This window comes from Dermacentor variabilis, chromosome 6 (assembly GCF_050947875.1).
Source record: "Dermacentor variabilis isolate Ectoservices chromosome 6, ASM5094787v1, whole genome shotgun sequence".
Lineage (NCBI taxonomy): Eukaryota > Metazoa > Arthropoda > Arachnida > Ixodida > Ixodidae > Dermacentor > Dermacentor variabilis.
The window spans coordinates 132,033,262-132,056,735 of NC_134573.1; the positions used below are offsets into that span (position 1 = coordinate 132,033,262).

The window sequence follows — 23,474 nt, forward strand, 5'->3', positions numbered from 1 at the left end:
TGCCTACAATTTAAGTGCACACTAGTGAATCCCACCGTGGAACGTGCTTCCTTTTTTTTTTGTGTGTGTGTCAATGCGAACCTACTCCGCGAGTACTCGACTAGTGACCGGCCGACTCACGCGAAAGCCATGAAATGGTAGGCAAAGAAAACTTCAGTGGGAACTCGACAGCATGATCACTTTCCCTGAACACAATTCCATAAAAACAAAAGTCAGGAAACGCGGCAAATTGGAAGGTGTACACTTTGCTACTCACCTAGGATTTTGTCCAGCGCCTTGTAGCCTATTCTTCTGCGCAGCCACGATGAAAGTACGCTGTGATCGCCGCGCTCGCGAGCCTACATAAAGCTGCATGAAAGCACCAACAAACGACGAAGAATAATACGAGAAGCGGTAGATGTCTTCGCAGATGAAAAAAAAGAAAGAAAAGGAACAGACACGCTGTTATATTCGCACATCGCACTTAATTCACACGAACTTCATCACGAACGGAGTGAACGGAGTCAGGTGTTCTCAAAGTGGGCTTTCAGTAAATCACTTTACCGAATGACGCGGAGAAGTCGTAGGAAAGCATCTTGCGGCTCTTTTTTTATCTTTTACTTGGCACTAGTTTTCTGTGTTCTTGATGAACCGCCGCGGCGACCGTGTCACAAAGTCACTTGCGTGTTCAGCCTTCCAGGATTCCAGGATAGACGCATCCTGTAGCAACAGAACACTCCTAGACCACCTGTATAGTTCCAGGCGGAACATGAGCAAAAAGGGCCGCCGGTTTTCGGGTATGCTCCACAAGAAATGGCTGCTGGCCTAGTTAGTCTCTGCTACAAGACTTGTTAGGAACAACGAAAGGGGGATCTTGAAGAGGCAATATTGAACAGAATGCCGCTGTGGCCGTTTGGCCATCGCACATTCAGCACAGCTTCCTGCTCGCAAAAAAAAAAAAAAAAAAAAAGAAGAAGCGCGGCGTCTCGTATCACTCGGCCTAGGCGTCCTCCGGGTATTGTTGTACATAGTAGAAACGGACCGGTGTTGTTCACAAGGCAGTACCGAAGCCACGGGGCAGACCTTTTGCACGCACACAACGCCACATACAGCTTGTACGCCTATAGCGCAGATATCCAAATGCTGTCATATCCGAGTTGCAGCTCAGTCACGCTTGCCGGAGGTGCACTTGGGCTCTTCTTGAGGGAGCAGCGAAAGGAGGCTTCCCTGTGGCACGCGCGTGACGGAACAAGCGACGGGACGACACTGACTGCTTCCCCAGGCGCCGCGAGCGCGCGCGGTAGCAACGTAAGCGGCATTGTGAATAAAGGACCAGCCTTTTGGGACTAGCTTTACCCTTTAAACTTGTCTCTCGCCATGCTGCACATACACCCCCCACTCCTTCCCGCACACTCCTGCTGATCCCCCCCCCCCCTGCTCCAGTTGCTGAAACCCCCTTCTCGCTTGCTATACCACAACCACTGTACCGCCGTCGCTTCCGCAGCCAGTGACGTTATGCTCGCCTACATTTACATTTCGCCCGAGCGAAGTGCATGTCACTTTCCCCGCGGACGAGCCCGTCCTCTATACATGTTAATGTGTTGAATCTGTTCTAAATAAATCTATGCGCCTCACCCCCCCCCCCTCCCGTAACCTCCTCTTATACTCCTTTTCCGTGTACTTCAATACCTCATTTCTCGCTTATTCTTATTCTTCGTCGGTTCCCGTTCGTTCGCCGCCATACACTCTTTCTCCCCACACCGGCCTCTTGTTTTTGCCCTCTGCTCATAGGCTTTCGAAAAGTGCGTGTAGGAATAGTCCAAACGTGCGTATACGCACGCACGCACGCGGGCATCGAATAGCCACAGTGCCTTGCACAGCAAAATCGATTGGCACCGCAACGGGGGTCGCTGCATATTTTTATGCTCATTTAAACTCGCCGGATGAATCGGTGATCGCGGCCGCGGCCATATAAGCCGCCCGTAACACCCTCCTCCTTCTTCCGAGCTACACCGCCGCAGGAACTTCTCGGGCGTATAGCCTATGACCCCTCGTACACGTAGGTGAGGCGGCGCACGTTGTCGCGTTGCATGCGCGCCCTCAACCTCAATGTGGCCTGCGTATCACGTGACGTCCTTCATTCCCTTTCGCCCCATCGGCGCCCCCGTGACGTCTTGAGCGTTAACGAGTTGCCACGAGCTCCTTTTTTTTCCCGGAATCGATCCCGCGTTGACCACCAATTTCCCGATAGTTCTTTTTTTTTTCGATTACTTTATCACATTTTCTTTTTTTTTCCTGATAATCGTCGATTTTCAACGCTTCGGCATAGTCGCTAATGAAACGAACTGCGCCCACCGTAACTTCAGTCAGTCCCAAGTGAGCCGTGTTAACGGGTAAACGAGCGATAAAGAAAAAGAGAAAAAGGTTAGGAGAACGAAAGCGGCGTTTCATATTAGTGAGTCTTCGCTGAATTAAGTTATGCAAAGCAGGGCTAATGCGTGTAATGACGTAGCGTGCGTCGCGTTTTCACCGCGCACGCCGTCGTTTGACCGCTAACTGTTCCCTCCCCTTTCCCTCCTCCCCGCCTTTCCCACCTTTAACACGCGAAGCTTTTCTTTCGTTCAAGCTTTCACGCGTGCCAGACTCCTTTTCCAGCATTATACTGTCTCTTTCACGTTGTGCGCGCCTGCCAGTTCGGAAAACCACTTTCCGGCGTGCTTGCACGGCCGAAAGAGCTTCAATGAGTCGGGAGCGGCTAATGATTGCGAAAGTTGGTGTTTTAACGGAGTTGAGCGATAATGATTCTACACTCGTGCCGCCTCTCCCTTTAGCGTTGACTATAACTGGGCGCATATTAAAATAATACTCGTTTAATAGCAGTCATTATAATCAATGTAGGGCGTTCCTGTCTTGGGCCTCGATGTTTCCGAGCGCGACACTCGAGTGTTGGGGCCAGTCGCACATTTACAGAGCAAGCGGCCTCGCCACGCTGGATACGGACAGCGACACAAACTTGCGAGAGCTGTATATAATAACCACTAAAATCGGTGACTATCTAATGTATCAGGTGTCTCACTCAAATTATTCAGCGCTAAATGTTTCACTTATACGTCTTACATTCACGCTTGGAGCCGGAAGTTCATAACCGTTTCTGATTGGTCGGCGTTCTCGCTGTCCCGATTAGCCGTCACCTGTTCTTGAGATTCACGTGTACGCGAAAGCCTTTGACTTAAATACTATACTGTGCTTCACATTAACGCGTGCACCGGTATTGGAAACAATGAGACGTGCTCTGGAGGCTACTTCGAAACTCGAGCTCGAGGCCGTTCTCGAGACTAAGTGTACAGACGCCGCTCTGACGTGATGTGACCCGCTGCGCACGGGCATGTGCGGTCACGCAATTGTGGTATTCAGCTAGGCACACTCCAGTCAGGCTATATGTTGCTTTGAAACGGAACATAACTTCACCAGTGTGGCCGTAGATGCTAAGGGAATGATAAACGAGAAGAAACGGGCTTTCTACTCCTAAGCGATACACTTTACCCTGATGGATGCTAACGTAACGTAGCAGTCTTGTTATGCTCACGAGATTAGAGGTGGTGACGACTATAAACAGACTGGTTAGCATTTTCGTGTCTAATAGGCGCCTAAGCGAAGCATCTTCCCTTGCACTAATGCAACGAGCGTCTATCGTTTCCACAGAGACCGCGCCATTAAATATTAGCTCTACAATCGCTTTACGCAGAAATTAGAGTTAAGAGGAAGCTTTAGCTCGGGTGTTCCTATCTGAATACATCTAAAAAAGGAGAATTCGTTTTTCTCGGCAACCACGGCACCAAACTTGATGAGGCTTGTTCCATTTAAAAGAAAAGCTTAAAATCTAGTGACTGTTTGTTTAGAATTTTTGATTTAGGTCGTCAACTTTTTACTAAGAATTGGCGAAAATCGCAAAGTTTCAGAAAACGAAACTATCAGGTTTACAATTCTGTAACTCAGCAAGAAAAGATAGTATCACAATTCTGTGAATAGCATTTGATAGTACACTAAATGCGGTCAAAATTGAGATCTTACACATGAATCTAAAAACATTCAGTAATATAGAAATACAACTTTTGCAGAAACCTTGTAAACAAGGTAACAAATTCACGTAAAATAAAATTTGAGATGTCGAATTTGTCCGCTTTGAATGACCTAATGGATGCCGTTTACAGAACCGCGATATCTGTTCTTGATGCAGAGCTATTAATTTATAAACTTTGTGCGTCTATAATTTCGAACTTACGAATTTTCAAAAATTATGTTCACATAATTCAGGCCATGAATCGAATTTCCGCTTACACCAGTCACTAGAATTTAACTTTCTCTCTAAAATGCAACAAACTTAATTGAAATCGGTCCAGGGATTATCTCAGAAAAGCGTTTTTGCGTTTTACATGTATTTGAATAGGCCGCGTCGGAGTTGGGGCCGAGCTAAAGCTTCCTCTTAAGTCTTCCTTGTTATTTCTGACTATTTAACTGGTTCCCCAATACGTACACAGTTCACCTCGAGGTCTCTGCTACGGGCATTGACTGAAGCATCTTGTTGGGTAAGTTACAGCACTTTCCTTAACAGAAAGTACTGCCCAAATTAACACGATGAGTTAACACACTTGGACAGTGCGAGCTCAGTTCCGTCTATATCTTGTTCCGCCCGTGCTGTTTCTATTCACACTGGCTCTAGTTCGTTATCGGCAATTTTGTGGTGTAAAGAGGCAGCGTAAAGTGGAGGGGGCGGGGGCCCTTCAGACGTCAGTGAAGCTGACACGTTTAGGTCACCAATAATATTTCTAAACAATATATTTCTAAATTGTGTGCTTGATCATGGGCCGCGGCTTCTTTCTCGCGAACGCCGATGTAGCGGCGATTTCAAATTCTGCCCATCGCCGAACGAGGCTTCCGTTCAGTCATACGATCTAGCCCGAAGGAGCACCAGTTCTCACCTATCACCATCACTGCACGCGCACGGCAGGGCTGCAGGCGCCGGATAGACTTGGATAAAGAAACAAGAAACTCGCATGCCGTTTGGAGTGCAGAAAGCATGGGACCTAAGGGATGAAAGGCGAACGGCGGCTAGCGCGGTCCACGGCGGAATAAGCAATTGCAACGGTGATAACGAGAAGAAGCAAAGTTCAAGCGACCAGAACGGCTGGCCGGGGGCAGCTGCATACTCGCATTGTCCAGCGGCGTGCGCAGAGCATTCTCGGGCATTGTCTCGCGGGGGCGTTGCAGTCCGAGAAGGGGAAAGAAAAAGCCCAACTATTCTCGCTCATCTCCAAGTCAACGAGCCCGAGCACTTCGCCGGCCGGATCGGCGAGCTGTAGCTGCGAGAAGCGAGCAGAACCCGCGTGGGCGTCAGCGCAGCGCTAGCTACGCATCTCTCTGTGCCACTCTACCGAAGCGAACACCGGGATAGGCGACGGCGATATCGAAGAGCGCAGCACCGCGAGCTAGAGGCATCAATAGACTACACTGGGAGAAAGCCATCAGCGGCGTCGACGTCTGGCGCCTTTGGATCTGTGGCGCGAAGGGAAAAAAAAAAGAGAAGAAAGTGGCTTCGGTATCCGACTCTCGTGTAGCGACCGGCGCGGTACGGAGGAACAAAGGCAATCTATTCAGGCGGCGATCCTGGAGCTGTTCATTTGCTGGCTGGCGCGTCGTCCTTTGGGGCCGGACGCCGGATCGTGGGGCACGAATGTTTCTCGCGCCAAACTTTGCTGGAGGCCCTCACGATGTACGCGGTAGAGATGGAATGTGTCTTATACTCTGCAATGCTCGGTCAATGCATGGTCTCATCCGGCGAGCGTCCCGTATAGTTGCAATAGTTCTTGCGTGGAGCAGATATAAGGCGCGGCAAACTTCGAGCAACTGCTCCACACCTATGTAGGCGGAGCCTGCCTTAGGTCTGTTTGATGGCAGCGCCACGTGTTTTCTTCTAGGGTTCTTCAGGGGCGGCGACTAAAGAATGCCACCGTGGAAGGGTTCAAAGAAGACTCGGCTGAAATTTATGGGAGGCGAAACTGCCAAAGAGCCTTGCTTTGCCTTGCAAAATAAACTCGCGATAGCTGCGATCAAAGAAAAATGGTTAAGTGAAAAGTTGGCGGTACAGAAACGCGCACTGACGAGTATGGCTGGGAGAGCAGCACGCCACTGTAGCAATTCTTCAAACCCTTACGTAAGTGCACAGCTTCAGAAGAGATAAATGACGGCGTCGTTGGGAATTCTCGTTGTTGCGCCTAAGAATAACCCTTTCTCGCTCTGTTCATCGAGACAGAATACGAGAAGGAGCACCGACCCATCGCTAGTAGTTCATCGACCGTGAACAACTTTTAACGTGAAGCACGTCCTCTTTATCTTCAACTTAAGCGCAATCCTTTGCCAGTCTCTCCAGCATTTCCCTTCATTAAACCCCCTACCGTTGCTCTAACCCACTGCCGTTACCTGCTCTATACAATACATGACCAGCCCAACTCCACTTTCTTTTTCTCCTAATCTCAATTAGAATATCAGCTGCCCTCGTTTACTCTACAATACATATCACTGGCTTCCGGACTCTCTACATTACATTTATCACTATAGATCCATAACTCACTTGCGTGGTTCTTAGTTTCTTTGTCTAGCGCATAGCTCCTTACATTCTATCCCTACTTTCTTTGCTCTGTGTCTCAAAGCATCTATCAATTCGCTACGAAGAACGTGCCACGAATACGTTTTCCTGACTGCACACCAAATACTTCGTTAGTAATAGTCATCTCTCCCTTCACTGTTTTAGTACCACGGCTCCCTCGTCCAGTCAGTGAATTGAATTCACTCAGCCACATGCCCTCCGGATCACTAAAGCACTGAACCGCTCACTCGCTCGAGGTCTTCCTCGCTCGATCACCCCACCACTAGCTCACTCCGCGCTCACTCAGTATCACTCACCTCCTCACTCGCTCCCCACTACGCATTCACTCAAACTATCACACTCACCCAGTCACCCACTCACCCTCTCACATACTCCTTCACTCGGTCGCTCATTCGCTCACTGACAGCGCGCACCTTGCAGGAAGGATGACGGACGGTTTCACACTTCGAACACTCAGGTTACCATAATCGCGCACAACGTCGACGACGACTGCGCAGCGCGCCGACCGGCCATCATTCCGATCGGGCATCGCATTAGTGAGCTTCGATTCTGGACGGCGCGCCCTTTGACAAATGTGCCCCACGCCGCGGGAACATTTGTCTCCTCCGCTAACGACGAAACGTTCGCGCCGCAATTCGTCACCGCGGCCGCGCTGCCGCTAACCTGGCGCCGACGCTGTGGCGGCGACGTTGCGCGACAGGCGGAACGAAGTTTTTTTTGCCGTCGGCCCCACCGCCGTTGGATGCTGTGTGTACGCCGACCGATCCCTCCTGCATTGGAGAAAAGAGCGCGCGGCATGAAGTCGTCGCGTGAGCCCCGTTGCGTTGCAGCCAAGTTCGGTTACTAATGGTCCCGGCCTTTTTTTTTTTCTTTACGCGGGAACGGCCATTAAACAGCCATCGCTCGAGCGGCTGTCCACGCGGCTGTATGGAGAGACGTATGAGCTGCGCATCGCCGTGCGAGAACATTTGTCATCCGCGAGGCAGTGCGGGTGTTTCTCTCGCTTGCCTCCTGTTGCTGCAGCTGGGTCGTGTGTTCTCGCCGTAATTTGCCGAGGCCCTCGTTTTCTGACGCGTCTTTAGCATATCTGCTTAGAAGGGAATACTGACATTTGATGGGTATTGCGCTCGATAGTGCCAAGTATACTTTTGCTCTGCTACACGGTAAACTGACGTTGCAGTCGCTACCGGTAATTTCTTTCTTCGTCGCACTGTTTCGCAAGTGTCAGTTGAACGAACGGATGTGTAATTTTTCTTCATATTTCGTGCTACCCCATCAACTGTCAGTCCTGGTGCCATGAAACCAACAACTCATCTCTCTCTCTCACTCTCTTTCATTTTAGCTTCGGATGCCCCGAATCACAGTAACGCGTTCGACCGCGTAATCTCGAGCGCCGTGTAAGGAGCGCTGTTACGAGCGCGACTTGCGTTGCCCTGCAATATGGCTGGCCTCACCTTCACCGTGTACCTTAGAAGGCCGCATAATTGCTCCAATTACCAGTGTCGACAAACCAAGCGTTTCCCAATATCTTTTGAGGTAGACTTAAATGGACACTCAAGATGAATATTTAGTTCCTCTGTATTAGTAAGTTAGGCCGGTACATTGTGAAACGGCTAAACCATTTGGTGTGACATTATGTGTGGTGAGAGAGTAGGAAAATGGAAAAAGCGACAGGAATGTGTCGACCCCGCCCAGAAGCTTTCGCACCTCCTCACTGTGACGTCACAGATTTTTACAGCGTCTGCTGAGGTCTCCTTAATCACTTTTCTACAGTAACAAAATACTGAATTCCATTTTTCAATAACTTTCTCCTGCGCCGAAATGGCCCAAGCACGAGAATATACTTTGAAATCTGCGACCTTGCTCTGGCCGTACCGGAGCTAAGATTTCGGCGGAAAGTTAAAGGAAGAAGGAAAATTGGCTTAGGTCTTTTTTTTTTTCAGTAATGAACCAAGCCTTTCTCTCTAGGTTATTCCAGATACTGTATCGAAAGAATACCTCACCGATATAGGAGGAGGGAGGAGGAGGAGGAGGAAAAAACTTTATTCTTGTCCTGTACAAGGTGTTGCCACCCGCCTGGCTAGTCCCATGTTGGGACCGGGAGGTCAAGCCTCCTAGCCCGTACTGGACAGCCAGGACTTGAGGGATATGATCTGGAGATCTTATCATTCCTAAAAACCGATTCCGGGAAATGCCAGGGCCGAGCGACCCACACTCCCAGAGCATATGTTCAAGCGTGCATATCTCCTTTTTGCATGCTTTGCATATAATATTCATGTCTGCAATGTCATACCATTCCTTTATTTGTGCAGGTGAATAATAAGACTCTGTTTGTAATTGCCTAAGTGTAACTGCTTGTGCTCTGTTTAGTCTATAGTGAGGGGGTGGAAACTCCCTCCTTCCCATACCTGACTTAGTGTTGTCCTTCTCGTCGAAAATCTCGTCCAATACGGCATCGGAGCCTCCGAACGGCGCATCTACTATGTTGGCCCAGCGGATTTTCTGCACTTCACTACTGAAAGCAAGGCGTTAGGTTTGAACCCCTGATGCCGCGGTCGTGTTCTGGAGAAGATGAAATGCAGAATGCTTATGTACAAGTATGTGGTTGTGCGTTAAGGGAACTCGCGCGGCCAAAATTATTCAGGGGCCGGACAATATTACCGCGCCCTTCACAACCCAGATATAGATTTGCGACTGTAACTTCATTAAAGCAGTTAATTAAACCAAGGAATGTTACACTGCAACTACCGCTGACTGCTTACGACCAGTATGTACCCATGTAGCATTACTTTCTCGGTGTTAGCAATAGCGGGTCCACGAGCCTTACGTTCTTTCCCAGGCGAGCGTTGGTAGGCCAAACGTACGCTTGTTGTATAAATGAACGTTGTAAATTTACAACGTACGTGCCGCAAGTGGTGAGGCCAAGTAATTTTAACCGTCATCCTATTAGCCTCCATATATTGTTCTTTCTTTTTTTTGTATCCTGGCTTGAGGCGCGTAACGGTTAATTTTTCATGCGTAGGTACATGAAACGTGTTCGTATTTCGCACGCTATAAGTTCTAGCAATCACAGTAAACGCTAACGGCGCCGTACTTTGCGGGATTGCAGGTTAATATTCTTTTTTCTTAGAACAGGTATGCATAAAGTCGATGATCAATAACACAAGAACGGCGCCACCAAACCAGCATGCAAAACAAAGAGAGAGAAACAACAGGGCGTGAGCTTAGCGCCTCCAGAAAACGTTGATCACAATACAGTATAGAGAACCTTCGCCATGAAAGAAAGTCTCACGAACCAGTACACATTTCACCCCCCGACTGTCAGCGCCACGTCACCATGTTTACGCCTCGCTTGCTTTACTATACGCACGGTGCGCAAGAGCGAGAGAGAAGGGAAGAGTGACGGGGGGGGTGGGGAGGGGGGGACCGTCTTGCCACAGACGGCAATGTCCAGCTTGAACCGGGTACCGCCGAAACGAAGGCGCGAGGAACGACCCGTCGTCGTAGTCCCTGGCACTGGAGGGAGCAGGAAAAGGAGAGTGCTTCGCTGGACTGGTTCCCAAAAGGGCAGAAGATCGACAAAAGCACTGCCTACGATTCGAACAAGCCCGATCGAGGAAGCCGGCCTGGCCTAGAAGCGAGAGCCTGTCTATGTCTTCCCGATACGCCCTCTGCCAACTTCTACTCCGCCACCTCCTCGTCCTAGCCCCGCTCTTACTGGCTACAACGGACAGGCACTGAGAGTCAGAAGCGTGCTTCAATATCAGGCGCGACCGACCCGACGTCGCCCACAGGAGAAAGCTCATGCGAGGAAGGAGACAGCAAGAGAGCCTCAGAAAAGAGAGAGAGAGAGAGAGATGTCCGAAGAGATAGGGCCTGCAGATAATGCGACTGCATTGAATATGAATGAACGCCGACTTAAATACGTATCGGTTGGCCACTTCGTTTCTCCCAGTGTTTCTTCGTTTTGTATCTGTCCCTTATTTTCTTGCCTCAGAGTGACTAGTTTTCCCTCTCGCGTGCACGCCGCGTTTGTTTTTTGTTGACGATCAAAAGAGAAGTTCTTCGCTGGCACTATTGTCGTTCGCTTCAATCTCTCATCCTTTTTGTTTTTCTTTTTTCTCGCAGCTAGTGGCGCGTGTGTGCCCGCACCCGCGCAGTGCATTCTGCTGGAATCACGTTTCTCTCTTCCTTTTATTATCCCGATCGACTTGTCAATACCTTGCTGGTGCTCCTGTAGTCACATTGGGCAGAGAATGATCTGTGGCTGCCATATCTTTCATATAAAGTTTGCCGACAAAGTTAGTTCAAAGAGTCTCCAACCACAGAATAAGAAAACCAGGCGTATTTCTTGGAAAAGATGCGAGGTATAAGAGGCGGTAATTGATTTTCAAGTAGGTACCTATGCACTGCGTCCATTTCACCGAGCGTCTCATCAACGTCACAAAATTTTCCAGTGTTTAGGTGTTCATTATTGCTGCTGTTTATTAACTGCGAAAATTCTGGAAGTTAGACTAGTGATGAACCTGTTATCCTGAAGTCGTAGCCAAATAGAAACGAGAAATTTTAGACGAGAGGACAATGCAAATGGAGAAATAGAAATGATCAAGCACCTTCTCGATTCCTTAGAGAGAAAGAAACACACTACCTATTAAAAGCTAGGCATTAAATAAATGTCAGTCACACTTGGAACATTTTTAGCACAATTTCCATATACTTTTCCGAAAGTTTTCTGAATTATTCAATGAGGTTCCACAGAAGATTGATCCAGCATTACGAAAAGCTTTCTTCCAGCGTTTCTGATGTGCTCCTGAGGCCATTACAAGTGAGCTGTCACTGGATACACGTTTTTAGAGCTCGAATTCCTTCTTCACTAGGCACAACACCTTGGACGAATTCTCAATAAGGCCAGCAAAAAGTGTTTGTGAAGTTTGATCTGTCCGCTCAAGCCCTTCTTATTGCTTCAACGATGGCCAGATACTCTCCAGGCTCATTATATCTCGCGCAGAATAAGGTTCTCCTCTGCGACAGGAACGACCCTCCTATTCACTATCTTTAAGCGATGCTTGACAGCTCGAAAATCACACGTGCCCTTGTGGTAGGCGCTGCGCGCGTAACGTAGGAAGAGGAAGCAAGCACAAATCAACCGCGATATGTTAGGAGTTGTCGGTTCATACCTCACGTATGCGTCCGTGAAGGAGGGAAGGGAATGAATAACGTCGACCTTTTTTATCTGCACTGCATTCGACGAACCTAACTCCTATTGCTACTTATAGTTCACACTCCCCTTTCATCAAGTAATTTCTCTTTCTCTCTTCTTATATTCGCTCACCTTAGTTGGATAACAAACTTTTCTTTAATACAAAGCATGAATATTTGAAGTTACTTGTAAAGCTAGCTTTGCTGCACATTTAGGCTGTGTGCGGCAAAGAACAACTTTATACGCATAAAATGAGCGCGCACACTTGGTAATTCGCAGGAAAGAAGAGCCGCAATGGTAGCCACAAAGCTTACAATGTCCTTTGTTCTTGCTCGGCACTTCTTCCGATCAAAATACCTTTTCAAAAAAAAAAAATGTCACCTTCTATATGCCATGTTGCTAAAAACTACCAATCAGTGTACATTTTAATCCTGCTTAAGACACTATTTCTCTTATCGATCAATATTAGCATTCATATGTGATCCCCCACTTCATTGCTTGCAGTGATAGAACTCTTTATCATTTCTTCCAATTTGTATACCTCAAGCATTCCTAACGCTTGCAAACTACCGCCTGCTGATCGTCAACAGCTCTGCTATCAAAACGGCGTGATATCCTTTACAATGATTGAAGCTGAAAGGGAATAGCTTTTCTAAAGAAAGTGTTAATTGAAAGTTATGGAAATTCATCAGGAAATGTCAACATGAGTTTTCATAACGGGCCCCTTGGTTTGCAGTTCCTATGACACCATACTTATCTTGGCCTTCTATTATCATTTATGGTTTCACTAAGTCAGGATTAGTCACTAAGGTGTCGGTTAAGTGTTCGCGCATCCTATGGCGAAGGAGAAAAGTATTCAAGTAATATGGACCAAGTTATATAGTACATATAAACTTTTTTTTTCATCTTACTTGTCTTTCTTTATTTTTATGCAAATTTATCTATCTTTAATTGCTTGTAAGTTCAGCTTTACTGCAGACTGACAGTTGATGCGGCAAAGGACTACTTTAGTGTGCAAGAAAAGTTTATGAATAGGTGCAATTGTTTCTTGCGGTAGCATGCGCCGTTGTGCAAGCTATAAAAGGTTGTGGAAGTCGCTCAGAAATTCCGTGCACAATATACGCTTAGAACGGCTATACACATGCGCTGATGCTACTGCCACGCTGTTAGAAAATGACGCAACGTGAAGCACATGCACAGCATCCTAGCAAAAATATCACACTGCGATTGAGGATAGAGAAAGAAAGTGAAAACCTGAACCGTGAAAATAAGGGCAGATTCCGGCAGAAGATGCGTTCAGCGCTTGTCCATACGTATTTGCATTCAAAGATGGTGCGTGCGTGCGTGCGTGCGTGCGTGCGTGTGTGTGTTTGTGTGTGTGTGTGTGTGTGTGTGTGTGTGTGTGTGTGTGTGTGTGTGTGTGTGTGTGTGTGTGTGTGTGTGTGTGTGTGTGTGTGTGTGTGTGTGTGTGTGTGTGTGTGTGTGTGTGTGTGTGTGTGTGTGTGCGTGCGTGCGTGCGTGCGTGCGTGCGTGCGTGCGTGCGTGCGTGCGTGCGTGCGTGCGTGCGTGCGTGCGTGCGTGCGTGCGTGCGTGCGTGCGTGCGTGCGCGCGCGCGCGCGCCCTTTTCCCCTGACTGACACTTCCTCAAAAGGTCATTTAATTGTACGAGCAAAGATAGATCTATTAGGGTTTGTTCAAAGTGCTTCTTTTCAAATACGCTTTTGGTAGAGTAAAACATATCCCGTCGCTTCAGGAAGCGGTAGAGGATGGTCAAAATACTCTTATTTATTGCACACCCCTGCTAAACTTTTATCCCATTTTGTAATTTTTCTTCTCTTGTGATCTCTATTCTTATATGCACCAAAGAAATAAAGAAGAGAAATAATGTAATCGCTCAAAATTACCACGCCTATTTCACATCCACTGGCGAAACGAAAAAGAATAAAAAAGAAAAAAGAAGAACGAAATCTTAATAGATGACTTTCCTGTCATCTCTTCTAACACATTAGCGAAAGAAACGAGGGTGAACTATAGTATCTCTAAAAATTTAAAATAAATACAATACTTAGGTACGGAACAGTACCGGCATAAACACAACATCATGGAGCGTATACGAAGAATGTGCAAGATTAAAAAAAAAAAAAGAAAGCCTTCCCTGTGTCTCATATGTCCATTATTTTTTGACACCCTCATTGTGGAGGGCGTCAGCTCACCAACATTGAACTCTCAGGCACTGATGTCAGAAAGGGCGCCCCACTGCGGACGCCCGAGAAAGTAAACGGCTGCGAAAGCGAGGAGAGCGCGATAAGCAAGACGTAAAGGGGGAGGAGGGTAACCGGAACGAGATAAGCCGCCACCTCGGTAGATTTCGTCGGTCTGCTCGTTGCGGTGGTCTCCGTGACGGTGCTCAACCCAGTAGGGAAGAACCACTTGAAATCAAAAAGGAAGAGGGAACCCTCGCGTCTGACGTCGCACCGGGCGGTTCGTGACAGCGACGGAGCGGAGGAGAAGGCGAGATCTATAAGCGCACGTGCGCGCGTGACACAGAGCTGGCGGAGGTGGTGGATGAAATATGACTTCCCGGGGGTTCCGGGCCGCGCGATATATCCCAAGCCATTGTGCACCGTCGCGAGAGGGAGGGAAATAAAAGAGGGACGCTTCGGTGAAGGAAGCCCGTCTTCAGCGGTGCCGCCCGCCTCCTTTGGTGCAGCGAAGTGGTCCGGCGCGCTTCTGGCCGGACTGTTCCCACTGTGCGGCGGAAGTACGTCACGGCACCCACGCTTCCGGAGGACTTAGGGAGAACTTCCGGCCGCTTTACTACCCTTAACTTGTTTTGCTTTGAGCGGGCACAGCGACTGTGCACTGTGCGTGCGACGGGCGACTGTCTACGGGCTAGAGAAGCCGAGGGTCGACGCATGAGCGCGTCTCAGACGGGTATCAGCTCCAGGTGCATAGCGAAAGCGTACTTCTTGCACGGTAGGATTAAGCTCGTCAGTAAATGCCCTGTTTGAATAAAAGCACGAAAGCGCACTGTCGAAGTTTTTGTTACCTGTGTATTAGAAGAGTGAGAGAGCAAACCGTTGTAAAAGGGTAAAGGCAGGCAGTACAGGCACCGTGAAGAGTTGTATCATGTAAATGCTGTTGTTTCTTTTCCTATGTTGTGTTCTAAAACAAACTATGTTGCTCTGACACCACTGTGTTATTTAGCCTAAAGTTTTCCCATTGAAGGAAGAATCTGAATGACATGAACGCCTCTCGCGAAAAGCATGCCGGGTGGTATTGCTTACCCTGTCGAATACCTCCACCTTGGTGCTTTGAGCCAATTGTAGAATGCGTAACCACCCTGCGAGCCAATCAGAGAGCACAAGACGGCAAAATCAACAATATTGCGGAATTTGGCAGTGACCAGGGGCTCAGGATATCTATAGCAGCCTTGCCAGAGTTGTTTATTGGCTGTTGTAGAGGAACTCTCGGGCTTCAATGCCTTGTGTGGCACTCGAGACTCCCCTGCGTCTCGAGGCCCACAATAGCATCGCTTTGCATCCAGTGACAAACATTGCTTTGAAATGCTTGTCAGCATTGTGAGTGGGACATAGTCCTGGCTACGTTAAATGCTCAGCATTGTGCACAGCACGCGCACGAAGCAACACATGGATTATTAGTGAAGGGTACGTTCTACAGCAGAGTGAGGGAGCAGCTGTTTAGCATTACAACCAATGTATGCTCAAATTATTTTGCAGCGTAAGCTGTTACGGGCTCATTCCAATAGCCCTTTCGGTTAGTTATGGTGTCACCCGCCGTGGTTGCTCAGTGGCTATTGTGTTGGGATGCTGAGCTCGAGGTCGCGGAATCGAATCCCGGCCACGGCGGCCGCATTTCGATGGGGGCGAAATGCGAAAACACCCGTGTACTTCTATTTAGGGGCACGTTAAAGAACCCCAGGTGGTCAAAATTTCCGGAGTCCTCGACTACGGCGTGCCTCATAATCAGAAAGTGGTTTTGGCACGTTAAACCCCATAATTTTTTTTTTTGTGTGTGTGTGTGTGTGTGTGTGTGTGTGATGGTGTCCACCGCCGTAGCCGCCGATGTCCGGTGTCCGTAGCAGCTATCGCCGTGAATGAGAAAAAAAAAAACCAGTTCCCGCCGAGATAGAACCCGCGCCCGCTGTGTGGGAGTCAGCCACTCTACCACTCAGCCACACCAGCGCTTGCTTGCGTGCACCGAAAAAAAATGCCCTATAAACGCGTTCTTACGCGCGAGGAGACACGAGTTGCGACGTGCGCGCCGCGTAGCGTCGATATGTGCACATTTTGCATTGCAGTTTGCATATTATTACACCAGGTAGAACTACATGTAGCAGATGCGCGGGTAGCGGTACAAGGTAGTTAGACAACGCTTGAGGAAGAAAAAGAAATGCTTAAGGAGATGCATGCAAGAATACCAGAAAACAATTTCAAGCAGGAACTCTTCTAAGAGTTGTCTCAGTAAGCGTAGCATTGTGCCACTTGTTTATCTCGCTGCAGCCCGGTCTCATATCAACGTTATGAAACTTGATCAATCCAGTACAGAGGACAGCGCTGCGGCGACATGAACTGGTGTGGACGGCTAATGTGTCTACAAGAAGACTTTTCTTTATCAATGCATACGTGAGACGTAACATAAGCATCTAGTAAGTTAGACTTAATATAAGTTAATTGCTACTTTCCAGCTAAGTGCCGCACTGCACATATTCTTTACACATTGTTAAGCAGTTGAAGGTGAAGCTGAAGGCAAAAATATTAACATTAGCCTTACCTTCGAGAGTACGTTTTGTATACTACTGGGACATTTAGCTACCTTACTGACTGAACCATTTTAAGTTCTCAAGCCTGAAAAAAAAGAAAACACGCGTTTAATTTGTTTATCTTTCTCTGGAATGGAGTTGAACAATATTTTGAGCGCCGGTTCAAGCTGAGTTACCACCGAGAAGCATGCATGCGGATAAAACAAAGGGAAAAGAAATAATATTTCATCTACTCTCCGCACTGAATCTTCCTCGAGAACCATTTCTCATAGACGCGACCAAATTAATCTTTCCTCAAGCAGGTTTTTTTTTATCTTGCCTCGCTGCCTACGTGTGTATGATGTACTCACAATTTCTTTTTTTTTTCTTACCTACCCCCCCCCCCCCCTTCCTACATGCAGAGATGACGGTGGCACGCTCTTCCTGTCATCGCGTCGCTACTGCGCCGGGAGGCGCTAACCGGAAAAACGCAAGCTGGGACACCCCCATGGGAAAACGCGTGCAGCTATGAAGAAGGCAGAGAGCCGCCATGATCGCTTCCTGAGCAGACGTGGCGTCTGAAATAGTCCGGCACACAGCATCCGGTAGACCACTCTTCTATGGATAAATGCTTCCCTCCTCTCGTCTAGTGTTCCCCTGCTTCTCTTTCGTTTGTTCCCTATTTACGTCGAGCTGAGTCACGGTGAATAAAAAAAAGGGGACTTGGACAAAAATAAAACTGATAAGACTTTCCCCAACAACAGAATAAATTCGCAGGATTCGTCGTTGCGGTTATCGTCACATTAGATAGGTTACTATAAAGATTCACTGATCGCGGTGGTTCATTTAATAGATTAATTTAAAGTCGTCGAAACGTTTTGTTTCGACAGTGGAGGTTTGACGCTCATACTTTTGTCTTCCTACCTGATCGCGTCAATTTTCTTGCTCGTTAATATGGCGAGTCATTTCGGAATCTCCATTGCATTTATATAAAACATAAGCGCAATGAACAGGAATAGTGGTAGTCATTCATTTGGGCACAAAAGCCATCGAGTTTTCTTGAGACAGAAGGTCATATAGGCTGAAAATGTAGTAAAAAAGGGCGTTGTCACATGAAGAGTGCATGGGACATATCTCGCATGCTTCCGGAGATTCCACTGCAGGTATCTGGTGAGTGGTCTCTATAACCATGACCACTTATACTGGCAGACATTAACTCCGTGGTTAAGTTGTCCAGCCATCACTGACTGGTGGTTAAGCGTCGAGCAAGCACCAACAAAGCAAAAAAAAAAAAGAAACAGTGCGAAAAGTTTAGTGAATGTATGACCGGTTAGCTTAAAAAACGTTCTCAACGCTGGAAGTTTTGAGTGATACTAAACATATATACGTCGCAGCGGCGTGCTTGAATTATTGATCCGTGTGAGCTACTGGTTTTCTTTATTGTCGCCTAATTCAGAAGGATTTTATTATGTACGTAGGAGCACTTGACTGCTTGTTATGTGCTGCATGTTACTGCTTCGTACTTAAGTTCATCGTGAAAAAGAAAATGTCGTAGTGGAGAATTCGGGTATTGGGCTTTCCGCAGTGCATTCATAGTATATACTAATACTGTAAGGACGCGTCTAATCTACAAGTTCTGTTTCTACAAGCGTCCATGCCATAATGACGACACTCTCATTGTTTGTGAATGCAAACTCCCTTGTAGGAACCAAAATCATGCAAGTATAATGCTTTCAGATGACGCTGGGGTGTTGCAATCTGAAATATACATGTTACCGTTATGCATTCCAATAATGATCGTTTTCTCAGTGTGACACAGCAGCCTACACTTTAATGTCAGAAAATCTTGGAAATGTCTGTAGTTCGCGTAGATTCAGGTCGTTCGTTAACGCTGTTCAAGGTCCACAAAAATAAAAATAAAAAAAGAAAATCAGTGCGCGCACAGTTTGCTGACAATGATGGCCAACTTGTTCCTCGGTGTGGCGCCGTCCGTAGACATGCTAGCAGACCAAGACCACGTTGTGTGCAACGTTAAGCTGGCCCTGGTAGCAACCGACTTCCTTCACTGAGTCAGCCTCAGGCTTCGGGTATTCCATCCGTGGGATTGAATGCGAATGGCGTGGTGTAAGCATCGCCGAAGTGTAAGTCTCTCAGCGCGAGGCGTGTCGAACGCCACGCGTCATTTGGCGGGTCGCACCCACGCGATATAGACTCCGCAGATGACACGCGTGGCTATCACTTGTCATTTGGCACGGCCTCGCTGTGAAAGGATTCCGCAAAAGAGCTGCGCACCCATATCGCACTCATCCCACTCTCTCTCTCCCTCTCCCCCTCTCACGCAGTTCTCATTAACTCCGCACCCGTCAAGTACCCTTCATCGTCGCCGCCAACGCAGCGTCCCAGCTCCCGGACGGGCCACCGGCCTGTCACCGCCAGGGCCTCGTAACGTCGGTTGGCGTACTACTTGTCGGCTCCGAACTGGGACGGAGCCGCCAAAGCGGGTGCGTCGAGGGCCCTCCTAGTCGCGCCAGAAAGGCCTGACTCTCTCGCCTTGGCTGTCGTTGTCAGAGTGTCTGCGGCTGAGCTCGAAATGAGAAGCACCACCTCCCCCCCTCCCTCATCTGCCCCTCTGCCACTGACTTGTGAGCGTCCTGTTCTATACAGCCTTCTGCTCTTGACATAACCAGACGCGAGAAGGCTTCGAGAAGGCTTTGTGTCGAATAGCTGTTCGAGAGAGCGGTGACCTTCGACGAGTCGCGTGGATTTGGCAAAGCGAGAACAACAATATTTGATTCTGCCAACATTGTTCTCGGACTTGAATTCAGGAGAAACGGCGTCGTAAGATGTTTTTACGTCTTACGTCTTATTATACATTGATGGTCCGTGTTCTTGTCGTGACTCACTACGCAGAATGCGCGTTTACAACCAACCCGCATGGTTTCTAGTGCATGTCCCGTGGTGTGGAAAGAGCAGCAGCTGTACAAGAAGCCTTACCGAAGCGTTTGCAATGCTACCCAAGACAATGTACCCAGCCGGTACTTACACTGGCTAACCTCCCTGTCTTTCTCTCTCTTTTGCCTCCTGCTTGGTGTAACAGATACACTTCATTGTGAAGTCATATGTATTATTGCCTTGTAAAGTTATGACTATATTTGCTTTTGATGCATGTAAAATTGCGTTTTTTTTTCAATCTAACATCAAGATTTGTTGCAATGACTCGACGAATAGTGTTCGCGTGACCTTTGGTTGGGACAGCTCACCCTGTTCAAGACATTTTTTTTTCTTTTAACCTGTGCAGAAGCTTGAACTTAACGAATACATACATTTAGCCTACGGTAGTGATACCTGCTCAAGCTATATAACGCTAATAAAGCTCAGATTAACATACTATAAAGTCTAATAAACTCATAGAAACATGTTTACAATATCGTTTCGTCTTGAATGTGCGTCTACTTTGGCAACAGTAGAAAAACTAGCATTGTGACGTGAAATGTCACCGAGTGAAACGCGTAAGCTACGTATCCCTCCCCCTACGCTGCGTAATAATATTCACTTCCATTTCAATTCCTCCCGTACCTGCGTTGAAAAAGAGTGAATCCCAAGAGGTACAGTCGCTCGGGCTTTTCCAATCTACGCTGTCTCATGGAGAAGCGAGAACTGTTACCGGAGTACCGTGGAAGCGAACTTTTCAATTTCAGAACCACACTGGAGCTTGTCCTCTCGCCTCTCTTTGTTTAGTTTTTTTTTCTCTTTAGCCTTCTTTCTTTTTCTCTCCTAGGAGACGCAATTTCTCGATCTCCGCGGAGCCGCGTCGCGTTAACCTAACAAAAGGAGGAATAAGGAGCAGTCCCTCCTCAGAATGAATTAAATTCTCGAACCTCCCTTTCACACGGCTCCCGAAGACAGCGTCCGTTTGTCCGGCCCCGTAAAAGTTTCAGCCCTCCGAATCCATTGTCATTCGCTAGCGAGGAAGTAAAGCTTACAGCAGTAGAACCGAGCCGAGAAGACGTAGTCACCCTCCGAACTATTGCCCTTCGAATACGAAGGAAACGGTGATAAGACGGAATGAGAGAAAGAAGAGGGGGGGGGGGCGCCCTTCCAACTTCTACTTTTGCAACGGTATCGCCAACCCACGCCGTATCTTCCGGGAGTCTCCGCGCTGAGTCCACCGCCAAAAAGGCACCGCGCTCGCATATACGTCTGTGTTTCTTCCGGCCGCGGATCGGGTGTGTCTTACGTAAAGCCCATCCTATGGGGAGCAGACGAGGCATTGCTCGGGGTTGGGCGGAATGAGAAAGAGAGCGCCGCGGTGCTTCAAAGAGTGAAGATTCGCGAGAGGTGCCGGGCTATCGCGCGCAACGCACGCTGCAGCGAAGTGTCCAGAGGTCGCGGCGACTGCATTTGGGCGAAAATAATCTCGAAACCGGGGACGAAGTGTGTACCCCGCCCCCGCGTCTGCACGCTTGCCCGGAACCCCGGCCGTCACGACTCTCTGTAGCGTTGGCGAGCGGCGGCGCGGGCGCGCCGTTGAAACGAAACCAATGCCGCTGGGGGAACAGAAACGGAAGAAGCCCGTACTATGAAAAAGAAAGAGATCCCTCGCGCGCGCGGTACAGCCACTGCCGTCGTCACCGTCAGCTACATCTTTACCACTGTGTGAAAAAGGGGAAAAAAAGAACAGACACGCACGCGTAAAGAGCGAGAAAGAAGTTTTTTATCCCTTTCTTATATTTCGATTTCCTTATTTCTCTCTCGTTCTCAAGTCCTTCCCGCAGGAACCAACCTCCGGTTCGTGCCAAGACCCAAGTAGAAGCAAAAAGAAAAGGTGGAGCCGAGCAAGACAGCGCCAGTGGCGGAGGCGATGCCGGCTCGGTGGGGAAGGAAGGGCGAGCCATGGAGACGCATTTGAAATGCGAATTTTCTCCGGGACGCTCCGGCCAACCGAGCGAGACAGACCAAGCGAGAGAGGCCCGCCACCACCGCCTATATGGGGGAGTGCGGGGAAAGCTGAGGGAGCAGAGGGGGGAGGCGTTGTCGTCTCTTCCTCTTCCCCTCACTCTTCCTTGACTGTACAGAGGCTTCTTACTCATATTTCTTAAACTCACTACTATACTGTACGCCCTCGTCTTAAGCTTACATCTTTCTCTATCTGCCACTTTTTTTTTTTTTGCCTGGCACTTTCTATTATTATTATTGTTATTCTTTCTTGTAGATACACTGTCTGGCATTTCGGAATGCTTCTCGTTTTGCTCGACAGTTTTCTGATATTGTGCACTATCTCAACACCGAGTCCGTCGTCATTATCGTTTACTTCTTATTTTAGTGCTTGCTTCCTTCGGTTCTGTATCTTCTTCCTCCTCTCACTGTGTTCTTTTCTTTTCTTTCTTTTTTTTTTTGTCGTCTACGTTATTCTTTCGTCTTCTCAGTGTACCTCTCGGTTTGTTGATTCCTTCCTTCGTTCGCCGCTTTTTCATTCCTCGCGTAGAACGCATATTGGGGTTTACACTTTTCCATTTTCAGTGCGCGTGCGTTTGATCTCAGCACTCCGAAGAAAAAAAAAACTGATTGCTTCTGCTCCAAGTGGAGGCGAGATAGAAAATAAAGGTTGTAAGAACGGCCGTATATGGGCAGAAGACGAGGAGCGGCCGACGTAAAGACGGGAGGACCAAGGCGCGGACCGTTTCTTTTGCGTTTTGTTATGGTCATGTTTAAAACCCGGAAGCGACTGGAAAAGTGTGACAGGATGTACAAGACTCGAAGGGCAAAATAAAAGAGAAAAGAAAATAGTAAAAAGTTTGGAAGTCGGAGCAGAGATGACGCACATAATGAGAAGCATTGAAAAAGCAGTATGCTCGATGACCGATTTTTTTTTTTCTGCATTAATTCAAAGCTTACAGCTGTAAGCTGTCAAGAAATAACGTGCAACCAACCTTCAATTTGTAGGGATTAAGAAACATAACCCGTGCACAGGGTCCCGGGCACACGATCGCGGCCACGCACAGGACTGACAAGCTTGCAGATAATCAACCCACGTGACGAAAGTTAAGGCAAATGGACGCCGACGTCATCCGAAAGCGAGAAAGTGACTACAATGTTTTGGAAGGTCGCCCATCGAGTTATAGACCAGCGACTGTGGCGTTGCGCTGCTAAAGTCGAGGTCGCGGGTTCGAAGGGGCGAGATGCAAAATACGCTCGTGTACCTAGATTTAGATGCACGTTAAAGAACCCTGAGTGGTCAAATATAATCTGGAGTCCCCTCACTACGGAGTGCATTAATGATCGTATTGCGTGTCTTGCACGTACAAACCCCACAATTCGATTTGGTTTTTGGACGTGACGGCAGTATTCGGCCGACGACCCTTTATAGATATCCTTTCGAAAGCTGTCCAGTGCCAATAAATGTATCCATTTGTGATCTGAGTCACCAACCTTGTGCAGCATTGCCGGTGCTTCGGCTCCTATTGGCGGCAAGAACAAAATAAAATGCAGTGTGACATCGCAGCGTCTTGTGTTGTCTCTATGCATCGTGCCTTATACTTTCTTGTCCTGGAGATACATATTCACTCATCTTCGGGCTCCACGATTATGAGTTCAACTGCATTATGAGTCCCCCCCCACTAAAAAAAAACAAGGAAAAAAAAAACATCTGAACAGACCAGACAGCGTAAGAGCAGGAGTCTCTGCAGTACTGTTATAGACTGATTAGTACCCTATAGTACGCTAAACTTGTATAGCATAACAACTAACTAGTGTTGTGTTCTCTAACTGCTATCGCTCTTCCACTTACCTTTCTTTGTTTTTGTTTTAGTTTTTCAATTCTTGTGGCACTTTTACATATCCGTGCTGTGAAAAAAAGGAGGAAGCTGTCA

The 23,474-nt window shown here is 47.9% G+C and overlaps 1 long non-coding RNA gene across 1 annotated transcript in view; it reads left to right on the forward strand.

Moving 5' to 3' along the window:
• LOC142585245 (uncharacterized) overlaps positions 1 to 23,123 on the forward strand; it is a 157,411-nt gene extending 134,288 nt beyond the window's left edge. The window contains exons 3-5 of the long non-coding RNA XR_012829059.1: positions 17,028 to 17,210; positions 18,948 to 19,106; positions 21,369 to 23,123. This is a non-coding gene — a long non-coding RNA (uncharacterized LOC142585245). The remainder of the gene's footprint in view (positions 1 to 17,027; positions 17,211 to 18,947; positions 19,107 to 21,368) is intronic.
• Positions 23,124 to 23,474: the final 351 nt, after the last annotated feature.